This window comes from Neovison vison, chromosome 3 (assembly GCF_020171115.1).
Source record: "Neovison vison isolate M4711 chromosome 3, ASM_NN_V1, whole genome shotgun sequence".
Taxonomy (NCBI): Eukaryota; Metazoa; Chordata; class Mammalia; order Carnivora; family Mustelidae; genus Neogale; species Neogale vison.
In genome coordinates, this window is record NC_058093.1 from 151,957,812 (window position 1) to 151,976,353 (window position 18,542).

Consider the following 18,542-nt stretch of genomic DNA (forward strand, 5'->3'; position numbering starts at 1 on the left):
CAGTGTGTCTACCTGGAGAGTTTTTTTTTTTCTCTTTTTACACATATCCTGTTGGAATTTCTTGGGCTTTCTAATTTTGGGGGTCCATGCCTTTCATCAGTCCTGGACATTCTCAAGGATGATTCTTTTCCCTATTCTTTCTACTATCTCTTTTTTGGACCTTCAATAAAACATGCGAAAAGTGTACTGTTTAGCTTATGATTCTCTAAACCTTTGTATATTATTTTCCACTATTTTCTGTTTACAGTATACATAATTTCTTTGGACCCATCTTCCAGTTTAATAATTCTCTCTTCACTTATGACTAATTTGATTTATCTTCAACACTACATGCCTAATTTAAATTATTATATATTTCATATTTAGAATTTATATTTGGGTAGTTTTTAAATCTACTTTGCCTTATTTAATAGCCTATTGTACTTATTCTTCTTTTGATAAACTACTTTATGTTTTCAAACATATGAAGCTTGCTTAGTTTATATTCGAGGATGATTCATAGTTTTGTAGAATCAATGGACCTAATTGTACTCTTTTACTGACTCTTATAAAAGCATGCTCCTTCATTCATTTTGGATCATATTTCATTATGATTCATGTTTTTAGCATCTTATCTGTGTGAATTCTTTGAGTCATAGTTTATAAATGTATTTTTCCAGAGACAACTCACACTTACATCTGATAGGTGCTTACCTGTCAATTCTACCAACCCAGGAGCATTTTAAACTAAGATTCTGGCATGGTCATTTTCAGGTCACACACAGAAATGTTATCTATTTTGGCTCTCTTTCATGTGAGAAATGTCTTGTGGTTAGGACTTCTCAGAAATGACTGGTCCCTCCGACCAGAGCAGAGAAAGGCAAAATTCCTTTCTCTCTTTGTGAGGTGGGTTTCAATTTAGTTAATTGTTTCACTGAGCGTTTTTCATGATAAAATCTAACCTTTATGAAGATATTTTGGATCATACCTCCTGCATTTCATGGGCAATACATTTGTCTTCTATTCCCTACCCACAACCTGAAAAAACCAAGAAGTCTGGACATCTGGGGCAGGCTGACATCCCCAGAAAATCCCTCAGATTTGAAACCACTCACCTCTTTGCGTTAGTGTTTTTGAGTCAATTTTAGCTTCTTAGATAAATATTTTAATATTTAATTTTAGCTTATTCAATGTCTTTAAAGAATATCTTGTCTGCCACATCTTGAAAACAGAAAAAATTTTGGCGATTTTAATTTTAAATGTTAATATAAAGTAATCCACTAACTTTCTCCTTTATTATCATCACTTATTTTTTCCTTAGCCTTACTGAGACAGTCTGAAATTTTGCTACTTAAATAAAGATGCTATACGACAAATGAATTGCAGCTTCTTCTGGAAAAGTAATGTTTGACACGTTTCTATAAATATATCCTATGATGTGGAATTTTAAGCCACTTTTCTAAGTCCTAAAACAAAACTCCTGAGTGTGGCATCCACATCTCCTCCTTTCCAAATCTCCTGAATGTGGATACACTTTGATTTTTTTTCTCCAAAAGGTTTTATAACTTTAAGCAGTGCCTAAAATAAGTATGTAACCTTAAAAAAAAAAAGGTTAAGAACTGCTTATCTTAGAGGAATATCAACAATGAAAAAGGTTCACATTTATAGGAGAACTCTGGAAACTATGTCTGGGAAAAGAGAATTAAAAATATCCCATGAGAAACAGACATATAGCCATATCTATCCATCTATCCATGTTTGCCTGCCTAACTAGAGACTGATTTGCCTGTTTACATGGAATCAACACACACACACATGCTCACTCTCTACACATGCTTCTACGTGCTATTCTGCTAAAACGCAACAGTAAATGGGAATAAAAAATTGAGTTCCTGAAAATAAATTTGCCTTGATGATGTCTACTTTTCTACTGCAAACTGAACAGATAATAAGCTGCTTGATCTTCACGGGGAGAACCAAACCAGTCACTGCTGAGAAAAGCCGGACAGCACTCCTAACTATAATGGGTAATTCTAGACTAACATTACCCATCTTGACCTCCCCACCAGGGTCGGCTCCAAGTGATTCGGCTGTTTCCATAAATCACATCTCCCTCCCAAAGATGAAGATATTTCAGATATTCAAAAGAATGTGGCAGGGCTTTGAAAGAATTTCAAAGAGAGTTCCAAAACATTCTGAGCGGAGGCAGCTGGCCGAGAAGCTATGTTATCAAGTCACCGCTGGGCAGACAACAACCCTTGTTCAAGGGTTTGGGTGCCACCGGCTTCATGAGTCTCAGTGTTTTATGTGACCTTGTGCCTGGATATCTCAATATCATGTACGACTACACAGTGATGAACAGAGTAACTCAGAGACCTGGTCTGCAGAAGGACCTTTAAATATATTCGTCTGCGAATCTGTCTCTGGGATAAAATGATGCAGTGACATCTGAGGGGCAGGGCCCACTGGGATGGAGAGGTTTGATTATGCACACTAATAGAAGCAACATCATTTGACCATTGTTCCTAGGATACACTGTGGCATAGCGTGTGCTTTTCTTCCCCAGCTAAAACCAAAAGTCTCGAAATTGCCTGCCCTTTTCCTCTGGCAACAAGACTCTAATGGGGGTATTACAGACTCTAGTTCTGCGCTCCAAATGTTGTTTTATTTATTTTTTATTTTTTTTAAAATGATTTTTCTTTATTTATTTGACAGACAGAGATCACAAGTAGGCAAAGAGGCAGGCAGAGAGAGAGAGGGAAGCAGGCTCCCCACGGAGCAGACAGCCCAGTGCGGGGCTCAATCCCAGGACCCTGAGATCCTGACCTGAGCCGAAGACAGAGGCTTAACCCACTGAGCCACCAGGTGCCCCCAAACATTGTCTTTAAAACAGAATACCTCGTGTAGGTTTCCCTGCAGGACCTCTCTGGCCATCACTGTCAGTCTGGGAGGGACTTTTGGTACTTATGACCATGGAGCTGGTTAACAGTCGGGCACTGAAAAGGAACAAGGGTCCTAAAAGCTGATTAAAAGAAACCGGGTGGGGGGCGCCTGGGTGGCTCAGTGGGTTAAAGCCTCTGCCTTCAGCTCGGGTCATGATCCCAGGGTCTTGGGATCGAGCCCCACATCTGGCTCTTTGCTCAGCAGGGAGCCTGCTTCCTCCTCTCTCTCTGTCTGCCTGCCTCTCTGCCTACTTGTGATTTCTGTCTGTCAAATAAACAAATAAAATCTTAAAAAAAAAAAAAAAGTAACTGGCGGATACTAACTGATGGGTCACAGCGTGATTACTGAGCGACTGAGAGCCTGGAACCTAGCCACTGTAAGACTGAACAGTCGCAGCACAGATTTAAATAAGACCGCTTAGGGATGGCTGGGTGGCTCAGTTGGTTAAGCAGCTGCCTTCGGCTCAGGTCATGATCCCAGCGTCCTGGGATAGAGTCCCGCATCGGGCTCCTTGCTCGGCAGGGAGCCTGCTTCTCCCTCTGCCTCTGCCTGCCATTCTGTCTGCCTGTGCTCTCTTGCTCTCCCTTTCTCTCTGACAAATAAATAAAATCTTTAAAAAATAAATAAATAAATAAATAAATAAATAAATAAATAAGACCGCTTAGAGAAGAGGAGGAAGAATCACCATACAAGTCACTGTGGCCTTGGGTGAGGTTCATACGAAATAAAAATACGACTGTGCTCCTTGTGGATTCCGTGGCTTGAAATAATCAACATTAATACATGCAATAAGCCAGAATTATTGTTCTTCTTCGTAATTATTATCATATCGTTACATGCAGAGTTATCTGGGCCTCTTAAAAGAGAGGGGAAGCGCGAGCACAGGTCTAGAGAAACAAAATCTGGACATGGTGAGACTCAAGGAAAGTTATAAGTTACCGGAGAGCGAACGCAACTGCACCTGCTGCTGTCTCAGAGTCAGTGCGCACTTTCTGCAAACTCAGCACGGACTGAGCCTCATACATAAATTTGAAATTGCTGCAGGCGGTGCCCAGTATGTGTCAGGCGCCGTTAGGGTCAAGTATTTTAGATGTGGGCCTTCTTTTAACCCACTCCACATGCGTACGGTGTCTAATCACAACCACGACCATCCACGGCACCACCTTATCAGCGTACACCGTTTTCTAGTTCTGTCACATACGGTCTTGGGGTTCCGCACCTTTTATAAGACAGGCAGGGCAGGAAACAATCATCTTTTGAGACAGGACAAAAACCTAAAACCAGAAAAGATAAGTCCCCTGGGCAAAGACGGGTAGTGAATAGGGATTGACTGCTGGGCTTCTTCCCGCAGTTTCCTACCATTACAATCCATCGGCAAAGGGTAAAAAGTAGGGGGTTCCTGAACCAGTGACATGGCTTACCGCTGTCACTAAGCCTGGAAAAAGCCGTTCAAGCTGGCCTGGACTGATGGCCATTTCTGGTGCTCCTTGGCAAGGCAGACAAGGGCTGCTGTGGCAGCTGGAGGGACTGAAATGACACCAGCAAACCTGCTCCCACCGGAAGGGCCACGGTCCGGTGGGGTACGGTATGTATCCCACGGTACAGACTCTGGGGTCGGGCTGGCTTAGGGCGGATCTCGGCTCTGCTCCCCGTGAACTCTTGTCCCTTCTCGTCGACCTCACCTCTGTGGGCCTCATTCCGCGATCATGGGGTAACCGTAATACCTGTTTCTCAGGGCTGCTCAGAGGAAAATGAGATCATACCCAAAGAACACTTGAGAATAGCACCTAACACTTAGTAAGCCCTGACTTATTATTTAAACAATTATCTCACACCTTTTAAATTCTCTCATCTTGTTTTGATATGTACAAAAGCATGCAAACCTACAATTCTGTAAATTAAAATGTCTTTCTTCACACTCTCCCTCTCCTCATTTTACTGCGTTCCTAACTGGGGTTTATTCAGTAAGCCTGACTCCAACCCAGTTTGGTCCCTGTGAGGCTTGGGAGTCTCGAGGCTGCAGGTGCATGGGAAATAGCTGATGGGGGTTTTCAGTAAGTCCTTAGAGAGCACACCTATGTCACTCCAACTATAGTTGTGACTGACGTTAGGCCATCCTGTCACCTTGTCCAAGTCCCTTAACTGCTCTAGAATCTGGTGCTGCCATCTATAAAATCAGGTGTGGAAACAAAAAAGGTGTCCTCAGGCCATGGCCTGGGTTTGCAGAGGACACTGCTAGCGGAGCCCCTGACTCCCCACAAAAGCTCGAACGCCCCTCCACCAACGAGGTCATACTTGCTTCCAAAGCCCTGACAAGCGGAGGTCACAAAAGTCTTTAGAAGTAGCCTTCATAAGCCCACAGGGAATTATATGACACACTGGAGGCAGGAATAAAATAAGAGGAAGAGCTAAATACCCAGCTGGAAGGGACATACATAACACACAGGGCTTTCCGTCCCATCATTACCTGTACAGAGAACCATCTATCTTATCGCTCGCAGATCTGTTACTTTCCTGGTATGGCTGCAACCTAAAAGTTGCATTGTTCCTTGGTTTAATAGGCTGTTCTGCAAACTCAGAAGAGTAGGTGGGGGCGGGGGCGGGAAGCAAGGCAAACCAGAGCCCTGAATGAAGAAGAAAAAAAAAAACAAAAAAAAAACGACTCTAGGCTGGGAATACCTTAAATGATATAATAATCACAGAATCATCCAAATTAGATGTGGAGGGATGGAGCTTGGGCTGCGGCCCCCTGGGGCAAATGCTCTAGAAAGCCAAGGTGTGTGGATCCTGCAGCTGGGGTCCCCTGCCTCCCCAGGCCAGCTCCCTGCCATCTGCCATCTGCTTGCTTCCCAGGCTTTCTGCTTTTGTGCATTTCAATGACGCTCCCATTTTCCTCACCCAGTTTGTGTATTTTACACCTGTATAGGAGAATGTTATTGCAAGTGTCATTTATTCTGAAGCCATGAAGCCACAAATGACGATTCACCCCACCAGGAGCTTCCATTCTCAGGATCTGAGGAGGTTTTACTGCCCCTAACTCCACCCCACCTTCCTCAAACTTCCACTTTATGGGGTGCTTTTTTTTTTTTAATGCTTCCTACAATAAGCCCGTTCTGAATACAAATGCACATTTCCGATGCGTAAGGCACTTTCGAACAGCGTGAATAGAAAATCTTGGAAAGATGCTACAGCGAAGCAACGGCAGACGTAATACCCTGTTGTTTTTATTGCTAATTAGAAACAAAACACAAGTTCGACCTCATTGCAGGCGAATCAGCTATTAAAACAAAGCGCTTCTTTAAAAAACAAAAATCAAATCTGATCCCTCTTTTAGAGGCACGAAAAGGAGAAAAAAGCAACCCAAAGGGGACCTGTGCTTTAAAATTCTCTTCTTATTCTTCTCTGGGCTGATGCAAATTCGAGGAATGACTCCTAAGTAAGACCTGAAACCTGGACAAGGCAGTCTATAGTGCCCGGGCCAAGAGAGGGCTGCCGCTGTGACGCCAAGCTGCCCTGCTCTGGGGAAGACCCAGTATTGTCAGAAAGATGAATTCTAAAACAACTCTATATTGTGCAATCTGCAGATTTTATTGACAAAGGTGTCAAGTCCTGCAGAACTGAAAGTTGTTTCCCTTGTCATGAGATAAATAAGCAGGTTTGCTCGAGCTCTCAGCTTTATTCAATTTGCTTAGATACAAGGTGACTGTAAGCATTGATTCCATGTAAGACCGGATATAGATTTTTTTAAGGGAGGTGCCTGCCCTGAGAGTTAGAATCACCTCTCGAAGCCGATGGCTTTGCAGCCTGGCTCACAGATCTCACAGAGGAAAGAGAGCACAAAGCCACTGGAACAGGAGAGATTACGGTGGGACTGGGCAAGCGGGCCGCCAGCTTTCCTTGTTTGGCCTTGGGGAGTCACAGCATCCTGCAGCTGGAATCGAGGGGCTTAAAGATCGGCCGGCACACTGGTTCTCAAACTTGGGTGGCTGTTAGAACCTGGCGGGGGGGCGGCTGGTGAAGTCACAGGTCTCTGGTGCTCAGCACAGAAGGTTCTAATCCAGCCATTGGGGGAGGAGGCATGAAAATACGCATTTCCAAAAAGTTTTCAAGTGAGACCTGGTCTCACACGATGCTCTCATGTTATGCGTGAATACACGAAGGCCCAGAGAGAGGGACTGATTTGCAGAGGCTGCTCCCACACAGGGAGCAACAGCCTCCATGCTTGAGAAAGAGGAAGAGGTCTTTGGAAACGCCATTCTACACTCCTGCTTGTCGGAGGAGAAGGGAGGCCAAGGAGGCTTGGGGCTCCTCAGAAATGGGCTTGGTTGTCTGATACTGTAATGAGGTTTCTGAGGCTAGAATTTCTTCCTTAGCAAGTGGAATATGGCAGGATGTATCTGTGAATCTGAAAACCTATTTGGGGTTGACCTCTAAGTTATCTTCTAACTTTGAGATTCTATGATCTATGAAATTGGCTCTCTGAATACCTATTATAGTAAAATTTCCTCACTGCTACCTTACTAAACCAGAGTCCATAATGACATGTGAGTTGTAATGAAAGAATGCTGAGCCCCGAACACAGTTGGCTGTGCAAACTGCTATTTCCTGAGTCTTATTTTGGCAATTGATAAAATACGTGTCCTGATCCTTGTATCAGAACACACCCAGTCACTCTATAGCTTTTGAAACTGCTTAATTGTCTCCTCAGCATCTCTCCGTATCTGAGATTATATCATCAACCTAATGCCCTGCTTACTGTCTGGGCCCATGGAGACCAGAATACTAGCTCTGTGAGAATAAAATGTTACGTCTCTTGGCCACTGCTCTAAATACGGTGCTTACACAGTCCACCTACAGTGACACTGGACCAGTATCCACTCAGTGAATGAACTGGGAAGGCTCCTTCCAAATTAGCATCTACAGAGGTTTTCAGAAATAAGGATTGAGTTGCCAGGAAGGAACTCCTATATTTACCAATTTATTAAATAAAGATCAGTCACGGAGAAACAAGATAGTCTCGTATTTCCTCCCTGCCAGTATGTATGTATGTGTATGTGTGTATATGTGGATGTGTGTGTGTGTATATATATATGGTATTAAGAATCTATATATGGTGTTTTGTATATATATATATGGTATTAGGAATATATATTATATATATGATGTCAAGAAAAATAAGGAAATTAAATTTTATCAACTGAGTTTTCTCGAACCTAGACCATGTTTTGTTTCTGTTAGAGCCTCTCAATATAAGAGCCCATTATGATTTTTATATTAGTGTAGATTATTTGCTAGCCCTCAGGTCTGGACCATTTTCTTCCTAAAGTCTTACCGCAAAATCACCAGCTCTGTCAGAACAGTGCAAAATTTCAGATTTGCTCAACATGCATACAAAAAAAATCACCCCAGTATCTATATAGTGGAATCATGTGGCTTTGTGATCATCTCCATGGACCAAACTTTACCAAATTATCTTTGAAATTATAAAGATAATGGTATTCAGAAATTTTCATGGACTGCCATTTTGTTTCAAGATTGTGCACTGAGCCTCAGGCTGAGTTAAACTTCTAATGGTCACTGCCAATAGTATGCTGTATTTGATGAAAGTAAGGCAACTCCTTTGAAGTCATCCTAGAACAAAGGGCCAAACAAATATGAAAGGCTCGGGGATAAAGTTAAAACAGGCAGTTTCCAGGAATATAGTTCCAAACAGAAAAATACCGAACAGAGTGGAATTGACTTCTTGGATTACAGTGGGAGGCAAAGTCAGATCTCAGTTGGCTCTCTAAGGCCAGAATGCCCATTGCTTCATGGAGTAGTTGAGGTCATGTTCACCAGACGGGAGCCCAGCCCTGCTCTGTGCTCAACTTCCAGACCAGGAGACCAGAGTTGAGAGGAAAAGCCCACCTTGGGGGGCCTCACAGGCACCTGCATCAAAAATTGTACAAATGAGTTGTTCAAATCAGCACCTTGGTAGGCGAAGAAAAGCACTAACCCTGAAGTTGGACAGATTTGGGTTCAGCTACCTATTATATACCTGACCTTAGACAAATTATTCATTTCTCGAGGCTCATTACCCTCACCTATAAAATTGGGATAGTTTTGGGGGATGTAACATATAGCATGGTGACCACAGTTATTAGCCCTGTATTACATATTTGAAAGTTGCTAAGAGAATAGATTTTAAAACTTCTCAGCATAAGAAAAAAAAAGTCTATAGTTATATGAGATGATGGAAAATAGCTAATCTTACCGTGGGAATCATTTTGCAATACCTACATACATCAAACCATTCTGTTGTACACCTTAAACTAACACAAAGTTGCATGTCAATAAATTAAAAAAACAAAAAACACAACTGGGCTCATTGTGCCTATTATCAAGAGATCTGGGATAATGATGGGATATCTTATGAAAAATGTCAAATGGCACCGCATCCTAGAGCTTTAGACAAATGTCAGCCAACAGCTCTAATTCACTGGGTCCCATCATGGGTGGGCACGTGGGACCCAACGGGGCTTGGTAAACATGCATCGCCACATATCCACCTACGTTCAATTAGCAATAATTGCGCCTCGGATAAACCTCATTGGCTACGATACTGCCACTGCGCAAAGCTTCCACCTACATTCATGATAGCCTTTGTGTTGTCCACTTTGTCCAGAAGGACATCAAGACAGCTTTCTGTTTTGACCTTCAAGAATGGTCCTCCTCTGAAATTTTGTCTCATCTATTCCATGGGGTTAATCATGTTTAGCCCCACCCATCTCAGTGGGATATTAGAAAGATCAGGGCAGATAAAGGAGGTGAAGGGCACTGTGAATATGAACCCCGTAAGAACTCCGTAAATATGGAGTGGTGTTAAGATACAAGCATTAGATTCCTAACGCTCATCCTTTTGTGCTTCGGGACTTTTGGGCTTCGCGATTATTATCACTACAAGACGTAAGATAAAATGACATTGTTTTCTCTGCAGAGGCGGGACCGCCTGTTAGAAAGCCCAGCTTCTGGTTTCTCTCTTGCCCCCTCCTGCAGTGGGAACAGAAAAGAAGCCGGCTTGCAATAAACGTTGATCTGGTGCCTCTGGAAATCAGGACCTCTGAGGGTGAAGTTGGTATCGACACTCTTAAAATATGAGCCTGTCTCAGTGTTTTATGTCATCAATTGTGACTGTCAGTTTCCTCTGCAAGGGCAGGAATAATGGAGCTATTTTGTCCCTGGCTCTTTCCAAACTAGTGTTGGCCCAGGGGTAGAGTGCAGCCCAGGCTGTGGTGGGAGGGGGGATCTATTTTAGGGATATGGGAGGTTTTTTTTGATGCTGTGTAGTTAATAACAGGCTCAAGAACAGGGAGAGAGTATATGGCCCTTATGCAGAAAGGTGTACCATGCCACTGAGCTTTTCAGTGTTGGCAGACTGTCCTCTGGGACCTGGCGAAGATTTTTCCAGGTCATCTCTGTTGCTTCTTGTTGGCAGCGGCAGTAAGTGGCTCCCTTGGACAGTCCCTCTTAGCTGGGGGTGGGGGGGCGGCACTGAGCTAAAGCATCAGGGGCACTAGCCCGTCCAGGCCCGAAGGGTCCCTGTGAATTGAGCTCCGTGGCCCTAAGCTCTGCTCCAGGTTCTAGGATCTTTCTGGGAAGCCAGGTTTGAACTTTTACAAGGGAAACATAAAAAGCACAGCTATCTACTAATAAATCAGAAGACAATTAAAGTTAAAAAGTCAATGTTCAGGAAACATCAAGGATCTGAATTAAATCAACATATCAGGGTAATTCAAAGGCTAGTGCCTGGAAGGCGGCATTTTATTCACGATCCAATCCATCTATCAGGCAGCGTTTCCCCACCCGTGGGTCCTCCTCCTACAGAATGATTTGGGACATTTGCCAGTTGCCGCGAGTTTTCCTGGCCGGTGCTCATTCTTGATTGAACACTGGCCAGAGTTTCTAACCAAACTTAGATTAAACTTATCTGCTGTCCTTCCCCCTCCACCCCCGCCCCGCTTTTTCTTTCCCCAAAATATCAGTCGTGGTGTACACACACTTCCTCTATTTCTTTTTCTATTTCCAACCAAAATAGACCGGAACATGTCCAAAAGATATTTCTGTGGGTTCTTTCTACCTGGCTGGGATCGGAAAATCTGATGGGACACCTTCTTTTCTTTTCTAATACCTGCTTGGGGGAACAATTTTAGAACCATTTCACGTGATGGTCACGGGAGCCTTTCCATGCCCTGAGCTGGCCCCACAGTGAAGGTTAAGGGATCATTTCAGGGTTTGAGATAGGACAAACCTCAGAGAGAAGAAGAGCTGCCTGTAGAAGCTCTCCTTCTTTCTTCATGCACACCAGCTCTTTTAATCCTGACAGTAAGTCCCAGCAGACACACCATGCCCCCCCATCTTACAGATAAGAACACTGAGGCACAGAGAGGTTAAGTCTTATGCTTTGGTCTCAGAGGCAGTAAGTTACAGAGTTGGGAGTCTGTTCTGTATGTGGAGGTTGCAGGTATTGTGATTCCAAAGGCCATGTTTTCTCTTTTAACCTCAGGGTCTGTGGGCCCCAGAATAATACAACAACAAAATAACAACAACAACATCAATAACAATAAACACAGAAGTCCTTTTTGAGCACTTGCTCTACGGTAAGCTCTGAGGCCACTGCTCAGACCACAGCACATCTCGGACACAGTGTACCATCTCACATGTATTGTGGATGTAAGCGACAGGACATGAAGTACAGGGGAGGGCCTGACATGCCCAGACCACTCAGCTGGTGAGGGACAGAGCTGGGGTCCCCTAACATCTACTCATCACAGTGATGACGGGTCATTTCCCTACTTGTCCTGTGCAGTACATCTTAGCTGGGGGGGGGGGGCGGGCGTGGCCCTGTCTCAACATTTTTAGCCCTCACACATGGGATGGCTCACCAATGTCCTTCTGGATGCCTTCTGGTGCCCAGACTAGGCACAGACAGGCGGGTAAAGGCCAGATTATTTCCCTGCAGCCTGGCTTTCTGGAGTTTACACCAGATCACTAACAATTTTTTTTCCCCCCAGTACTGGCTTTGTGTGTGTGTGTGGGGGGAGGGGGTGGTTTAATTATTTACTCGCTCAGGTTCATTTGCTTTGGAGCTTCCTGAATGTCAGAGCTTCAGATCTCAAATGCGAGCCAAGCTTTGGCCTTTGCAACAACCCAAGGTTAATGCGGACCGCAAACAAGGGACCTCCACACCCACTGTGGCTGTGGTCTGCTGTTCCGTGCACCTGCTTCCTGCCCCACTGAACTTCCTGGGGCTGCGTGAAAGGAGCCCTGATGCCCCGAGGAGCTCTGGTGTGTGCGTATGTGTAAACAGATGTATATATACACACGTTCCTCTCCCAAAGCCGGTCTCAGTGCTGACTGATAGCCACACCCAGTCTACTGAAGGTGGCAATAAGGGTTGGGGGAGTAATTCCTCAAGGCAGAGGGAACGTGCAAGGGGCTCAGGCTTGGCACCTGTATACCTGTGTTCTGGGCCCAGCTTTGCTACTACTGCTTCATCTCAGCTACGACGCTTGACCCTCTGAGCTTTGATTCTGCCATTTTTAATCTTAGGTCATTTAACTAGATTAGCATTTTCCAAACTATCTCTGTAGAATGTTAATATTCTTTGATATATGAGTGGGTGGATTTGGAAAAAGAAGAGTTGTACAGTCAGCTACATTGGGAAAAAGTGATTTTTCCTCTACGGATGGATTCACATTGCCCGTAAGTACGTTAAAAGTTACGAGATGTTGTGTTGTAGAAAATTATATATTTTTTTCTATTTTGGTATTTAATAAACTTATTTGATAATCCAACTATTTTTCCACGGAATACTTCTGATGATTTCTTGGGCTGCTGGTCACTGCCAAGGATTAGTTTAGGATATCATACGGTCTCAAGCACATCTTCCACAAGCAAAGTTTTAGTAACTTAATAGTTAATGCATTTATTAAATGACTGGATAGCTAACATGAGGAAAAACTGTAAATGGTATTTAAAAGTGAAGTTATTTTCATGGAAGGCAATCAATTGACAAGAGAGTAGAACTGAGTCTAAAATCCGTCTCTGTTGTAAATGGTAAATGAACTGGTCCCCACAGGTGAAGTGTTGACAGGTTCTTAATGATGGATTTCTTCTTTAGTACAGAAGGGCTCTTAAGCTCAGAGAAATTCAAATATTTGAATGGAAGAGAGCCTCTCTCTTTGGATCTGAAGACTTCCAATCCTATCTCTGTGCCCCTTACTGATTTTAATACACCTTGTGACACCGATAACAGGGCCACACACATGGAAGTTACTAAATGTGTATCGGTCAAATCGGATTTTTACAAGTGCCTTTGTGAGCGGCAAAAAGACAGTAATCCGATTTTTAAGGACAGCCCCTCGCAGGTTAATTTAGTCTTTTTACTTAGGTACCTTTGTCGTACTGCTTTTCATTTTTTCCATGTAGCACATTTTATATTTGAAAGGAAAATGAAATTTATAAAAGGTCTGTGTTAGATGAAATTAATCTACTCTTGACTCACCTTGCTCTTGCTTGTGATGGTTTCTATTTAAAAATTTTATTTTATTTTAAAAAGACCAGGTCCTACCCCTTCCCCTTGTCTATGTATTTGTTGCTCAGTTAGGTTTTGTTCAACCAGGCTCTGGTAGATCTAATCACCTCACCTGGGCTGGGCTCACCAGGCCACATCAGTCGAGCAGATTGGTGTACCAGATCTGAATCAGCGGAGAACCTCTCTGGGCCTTCATTTAAAAACCTCAAAGCCTTTTATGTAGTGAAAGCACCAAGGTAAACAAGGTGAAGAAATCTAGATACCTCCTTCTTCCAACCTCGCTCTCCATGCTTCCACAGCCCTGTGGTCCTCGAACACAGACAGTTTTGAAAACCATGTTCTAAAGTGCAACTCTGGGAATACCAATCGCCCTACCCTGCACCCCTGCCACTCTAAAATCTTTGATGGCATCCCAAGGTACAGGGTCAAGAGTCCAAAGCCCTCGCAGAGCAGTCCCTCCTCTTTGCCTCCCTCTCCAGATCGCCTCTGGCCTCCCCTCCCCTCTCAATCCATGTGCAGCCACCCCAGCACCCTCCCGTCCCTAACAAGGCAGGCTGCGTCACGATACCAATCTTCATTCTCACCGCTGTGCCAATGCTTGAATCTGCCCTTCCTCTCTCCCCAGCCACCTGACCCTCAGAGCTTCCTTTTCTGCCCTCCAGGAAGTACGGACAACTATCTTCATTTGCCCCCGCTGAACCCTGGGCACACACCATGTCAGCATCCAAAATATCCCAGCTTCCTTCTCCGTCTCCATGTGTATCTCTCTCTCTCTCTCTCTCTCTCTAAATAGATACCCCTGAAGAGCAGGGACTGGGTCATATGGGCCTTTGCATATTAAGAGTCTCTGATGCAAAGTAGATGCGTAATACATATTTGCTTAAAAACAATTACAGTTATTTGAAATTATACCAACAGTGATACATTCTGTGATTGAAAGCCAACTGGAATTGCTGTATACAAAATATGGCATACCATAAGTGCATAATATGTGCCTCATAATAACAATAATTATAAGCACCAATACTTACTGCATTTTTTCCGAGTCAGACACTATGCGACAACTTTATAAGCAGAAGCATGCTACGAGCTGGAATCCATTATTATCCCTGTCTGAACCTGTGCAATCAGAGGTGGAGTTCTCGTTTTGGCCAGCCTCTTTCTTTTTCTAGTTCCTTCCAATGATAGCCCACCGCTCTCAGTCAGAAGGTGCCTGTCACCTTTTTGGCCTGAGTTCCTAAGCAAATCCACTGAGCCTGTTCCTTGAGGACATAATAGGAGTTCTCAGCAAAGGAGGCTGTGACGATCACGGAGAGAAAGGGCAGAAACATACTCTGCAAACTCGAAGTCACCATCCCAAAGGGCGAAAGAACCAGAAATGGAGAATTGGGATTCTCTGACTCAAGGCAGCGGCAGCTTCAGAGCATCTACTTATCTATCTGAACCTGAATGGACGTTGTCCTGCATTCCTCCAGGTACAGCTACACCTGAGGACACAGAGATCTGCCCGCTGCGATGATGCTGAAGGGAGTGTCATGCAGACAGAATCAGGAGGCCAGCTATAACCAGAAGATGAGGAACTGCACGCAGTGGGCGGGCAGGGGGTCGGGGGCTACCTTCAGAGCAATTTCATTTTCTAAACAATCAAGAGGATGTTATGAGGGCTTGGACAAGACTTCCTCTGGGCACAGAGCTAGTAAATCACAGCTTCCCAGAGCAGGTACCTGGTAGAGGACAGACAAATGGGATTTCACAAGTAAAGTCAAACCCAGGCCCCGGCCAGCTAAGAATGCCTGCTTTTCTTGGGACCAGCTCTCCAGCACACAGCCAGCAGAAAGGACGCCAAAGGGCCCAACCTGATGTCCATACTTTATTTGAATAAAAGAGTCTTTAAATCCTGAGATTTATAACTTCACAGGAAAGCTTTGGGAGAGGGGTAGCAAAGCTTAAAAGAACATTTTGTGTAGCGTTCGGATACTGCCAACAGTTTGTGGGTTGGACAGGGCACTGCGTTCCTGAAGATTAGACATAACTGTGGGCTTCTTCTTCTTCTCATTTAATAGCAAGGAAATACAAATCCTCCTCTCATGTCGGAGTCACAATTCTTCAGACTTTTTGTACAATTTTTCCCATTCAGGAGTAACATTCAGCTGAAGAGAAATCAGAAAAACTAGCTTTTTTTTTCCTTCTTGAAACCAAAAGAATTTAAAGATATCAAGTTTAGCTTTCTAATTTAATTTCTGAACTTTTTTTTTAATGAGAGAAAGAATTTCAGTGGATATAAGGAGAAAGCACACGTTTTTGTGATTACTAGAATTTTGGTGGTTGGTATTTTATGAAAATGCCACAGAGCTGTATTATGAGGCATAGAAAGCATTCAGAACAAACTCCCCCCTAACACACACACACACACACACACTTGACCTCCACCAAAGAGAAATGTCAGCAAGAAATCCAAGCGGGAGAGTTATTTTCCTTTTCACATGGAATAAAACACAGATTGCGAACTGTGAAAAGAAATTAAGAGTGAGAAATGGTTTGATTGAATACACATTCCGAGCCACCTCCTCCAGGCGGGCGAGCCGTGCCTGGATTACACACAGAGGTTCTGGCTGCTGGTTAGCCCACTGCGGCAAGAGCAAAGAGCAAGTCATTATGACTCAATCATGCCAGCAGGGATTAGTGGGAAAAGCCACCATCACCTGCTTATGTGAAAGGGTTTGTTAAGCTACTCAGACATATCACAGAATTGCAGGATGGCCTGGAACTACTTAAATGATCAAGGTCAGACATATCATGGCCAGACTAATCTGCACAAGGCACCACCATGCCATTTCTTTGATCCTGGACATCCCCTCTTGCTGGTGGCATCTAACTGAAACCTAGCACAAGGCAAGCAGAAATCTGATAAAGCCACACCTCCCCAGACAGCCGTTCTCGCCAGCTGTCCCCTATGGTTAGTCCATCAAGTTGACCAGGACCCGCTGGTCTTGCCAGTTCTTGCTAAACTTACCACGTTTTGTGACTTAATTATTTCATTTGCTTTTTTTTTTCTCCCTGTTCAGTATCAACTAGAAGACTATAAACTTGTTGAATACAGGAGCCTTACCTTGTTCATTTTTATATTCCCCAAAGTTTTAAAATATATATGTAATGACGGAACATGACCCTTTTTTCGACAAATACTACACATTTATTCATATTTCTCCTCAAGTTGTTCCTCTCTGCTTCTCATCTGTCTCAGTCCAACCATTTCTTCCAGGTCCCGGTAGGAGAACACCTCCTTGGAGAAGCATTGCATGAGCTACTCCAGTCTAAAAATGAACAATCTCCCTTCTGATTTCTTTGCCATTCAGTTTAGCAATGTGAGGTTGGATAATAGACTTTTTAAAAATTGCATTTCCAAAATTACACACAAGGTAGACCTTCTTCTACCAGATCACAAAGAGAAGTCTACAAATAACATAGGTAGTCGGTCACAAAGCACATGTGAGTGTCTTCCCCTCTGGAGGGTGTCCCGGGAGAAAGAAATAGCACACGTGAAGGCAGAAGGTCTGGAAGCATTTGGTGACTGTGCTTGGGGAAAGGCGGGATGCCCTAGGCCTGGGGCATGGAGGGAGAAGCAATGTTTGGGGCTCAGAGAGATGAGAGAAAAGAAAAAGTCAGAGAGATTGGACTCTCTGCAGACAGAAAGGTCTAAGGGATGTGGGTTGCTTCTAGAAGAAAAGACCAGCCCTGGAAACAGCCAGCAGGGGTCACGGTTCTAAAAGGACAAGGAATTGAATGGGTCCCTTGAATGAGATGGAAGCGGATCCTACCCTAGAACCTTCAGTAAGGAACACAGCCCTGCCCACCCCTAGATTTCAGCCCCATGAGACTCTTAAGCAGAGGACCCCGCTGAGCCTCCGGGACCAACAGCCTACAGAAACTGTGAGATAATACATCTGTGTTGTTTCAAGCTGCTACATTTGTGATAAATTGTTACAGCAACAATAGAAGACGAATACAAATCTCCCGCTCTCTCTCATTGCATTTTTATGTCTGGGGTTAGTAGATAAATTGGTCTACAAAACAGGTGCTGCTGAATAGCGCTAACAAACTCTTGCTGTGACAGGACCAAATGCCAGAGGATTGAAATTGGCACCCCTTTCAAGGGAACTTTGGGTGAAATGTGTATTTTGTTACTTATTCACCATAACTGTATAATCCTGACACCTTATCTTTGTCATCAAATACTACGGTGGTCCGGCTGATGTCTGCCCTCTGTGTGTGTGTATGTGTGTTCAGAAAGGGATTTAACTGATCCCAGTAAGAGCATAATTGGGAGGGAAAGCCTGCTGTTTAAAGAAGACTTCTATCGCAATCTGCGGGGTTGTATTTTCTGTGCTTGAATATATTATCCAAAGTGGAAGTGAAAGGAAATGAACATTATTAACAATCACGTAGTAAGCAGTGTGTTGGATGCTCCTGGGTATATTCTGCTTTTATTTGACTCTCAGAAAACTCTGCCAGGTGGGTATTAATAGCCTCATTTTTCAGATGAGGAAAAGGAGGATCAAAAAGGCTACAGTGTCCAAGGTCACAGGAACAGTAAGTGGGGGATTTAGCATCCAAATCTATCTACATCTGAGAGCCCTTAACTCCCGAGAGGCTTTTTTTGTTTTTTGTTTTTGTTTTGTTTTGTTTTTCTGTTTTTTGGTTCTTTTGAGGTGGCATAGGAGAGTCACACTATAACCCTGAAATAAAGTAAAGACTTCAGGGTTATATCAGAGAGAGGCTAGAATGGCTAAGAAAATGACTAGGTAAGCTCAGAAGCCAGATGGAAAAGAAGAGGATGTTCTGTGTGAGGGAGGCAATGTGGTGGTTGGAGATTTGGATGAAGGGTTAATTACAGTATTTTCTGTAGGATAAGGAGGAGATTTAGCAGAACTCACAGCCAAGGGAATAAGCCGAAAATGATCAGGAGACAAGGCGAGGCAGTGACTATAGGTAATGTAGGCACTTTGAAGTCAGATAAAGAATTTGGGATTTTGCGCCATAGGAATTT

General features: G+C 43.7%; 1 protein-coding gene and 1 pseudogene across 5 annotated transcripts in view; both read right to left on the bottom strand.

Annotated features, from left to right (window-relative positions):
• SETBP1 (SET binding protein 1) overlaps nt 1-18,542 on the bottom strand; it is a 367,943-nt gene that overhangs the window by 73,533 nt on the left and 275,868 nt on the right. The gene's annotated exons all lie outside the window — the stretch shown is intronic.
• LOC122903738 lies at nt 9,378-9,541 on the bottom strand (annotated as a pseudogene).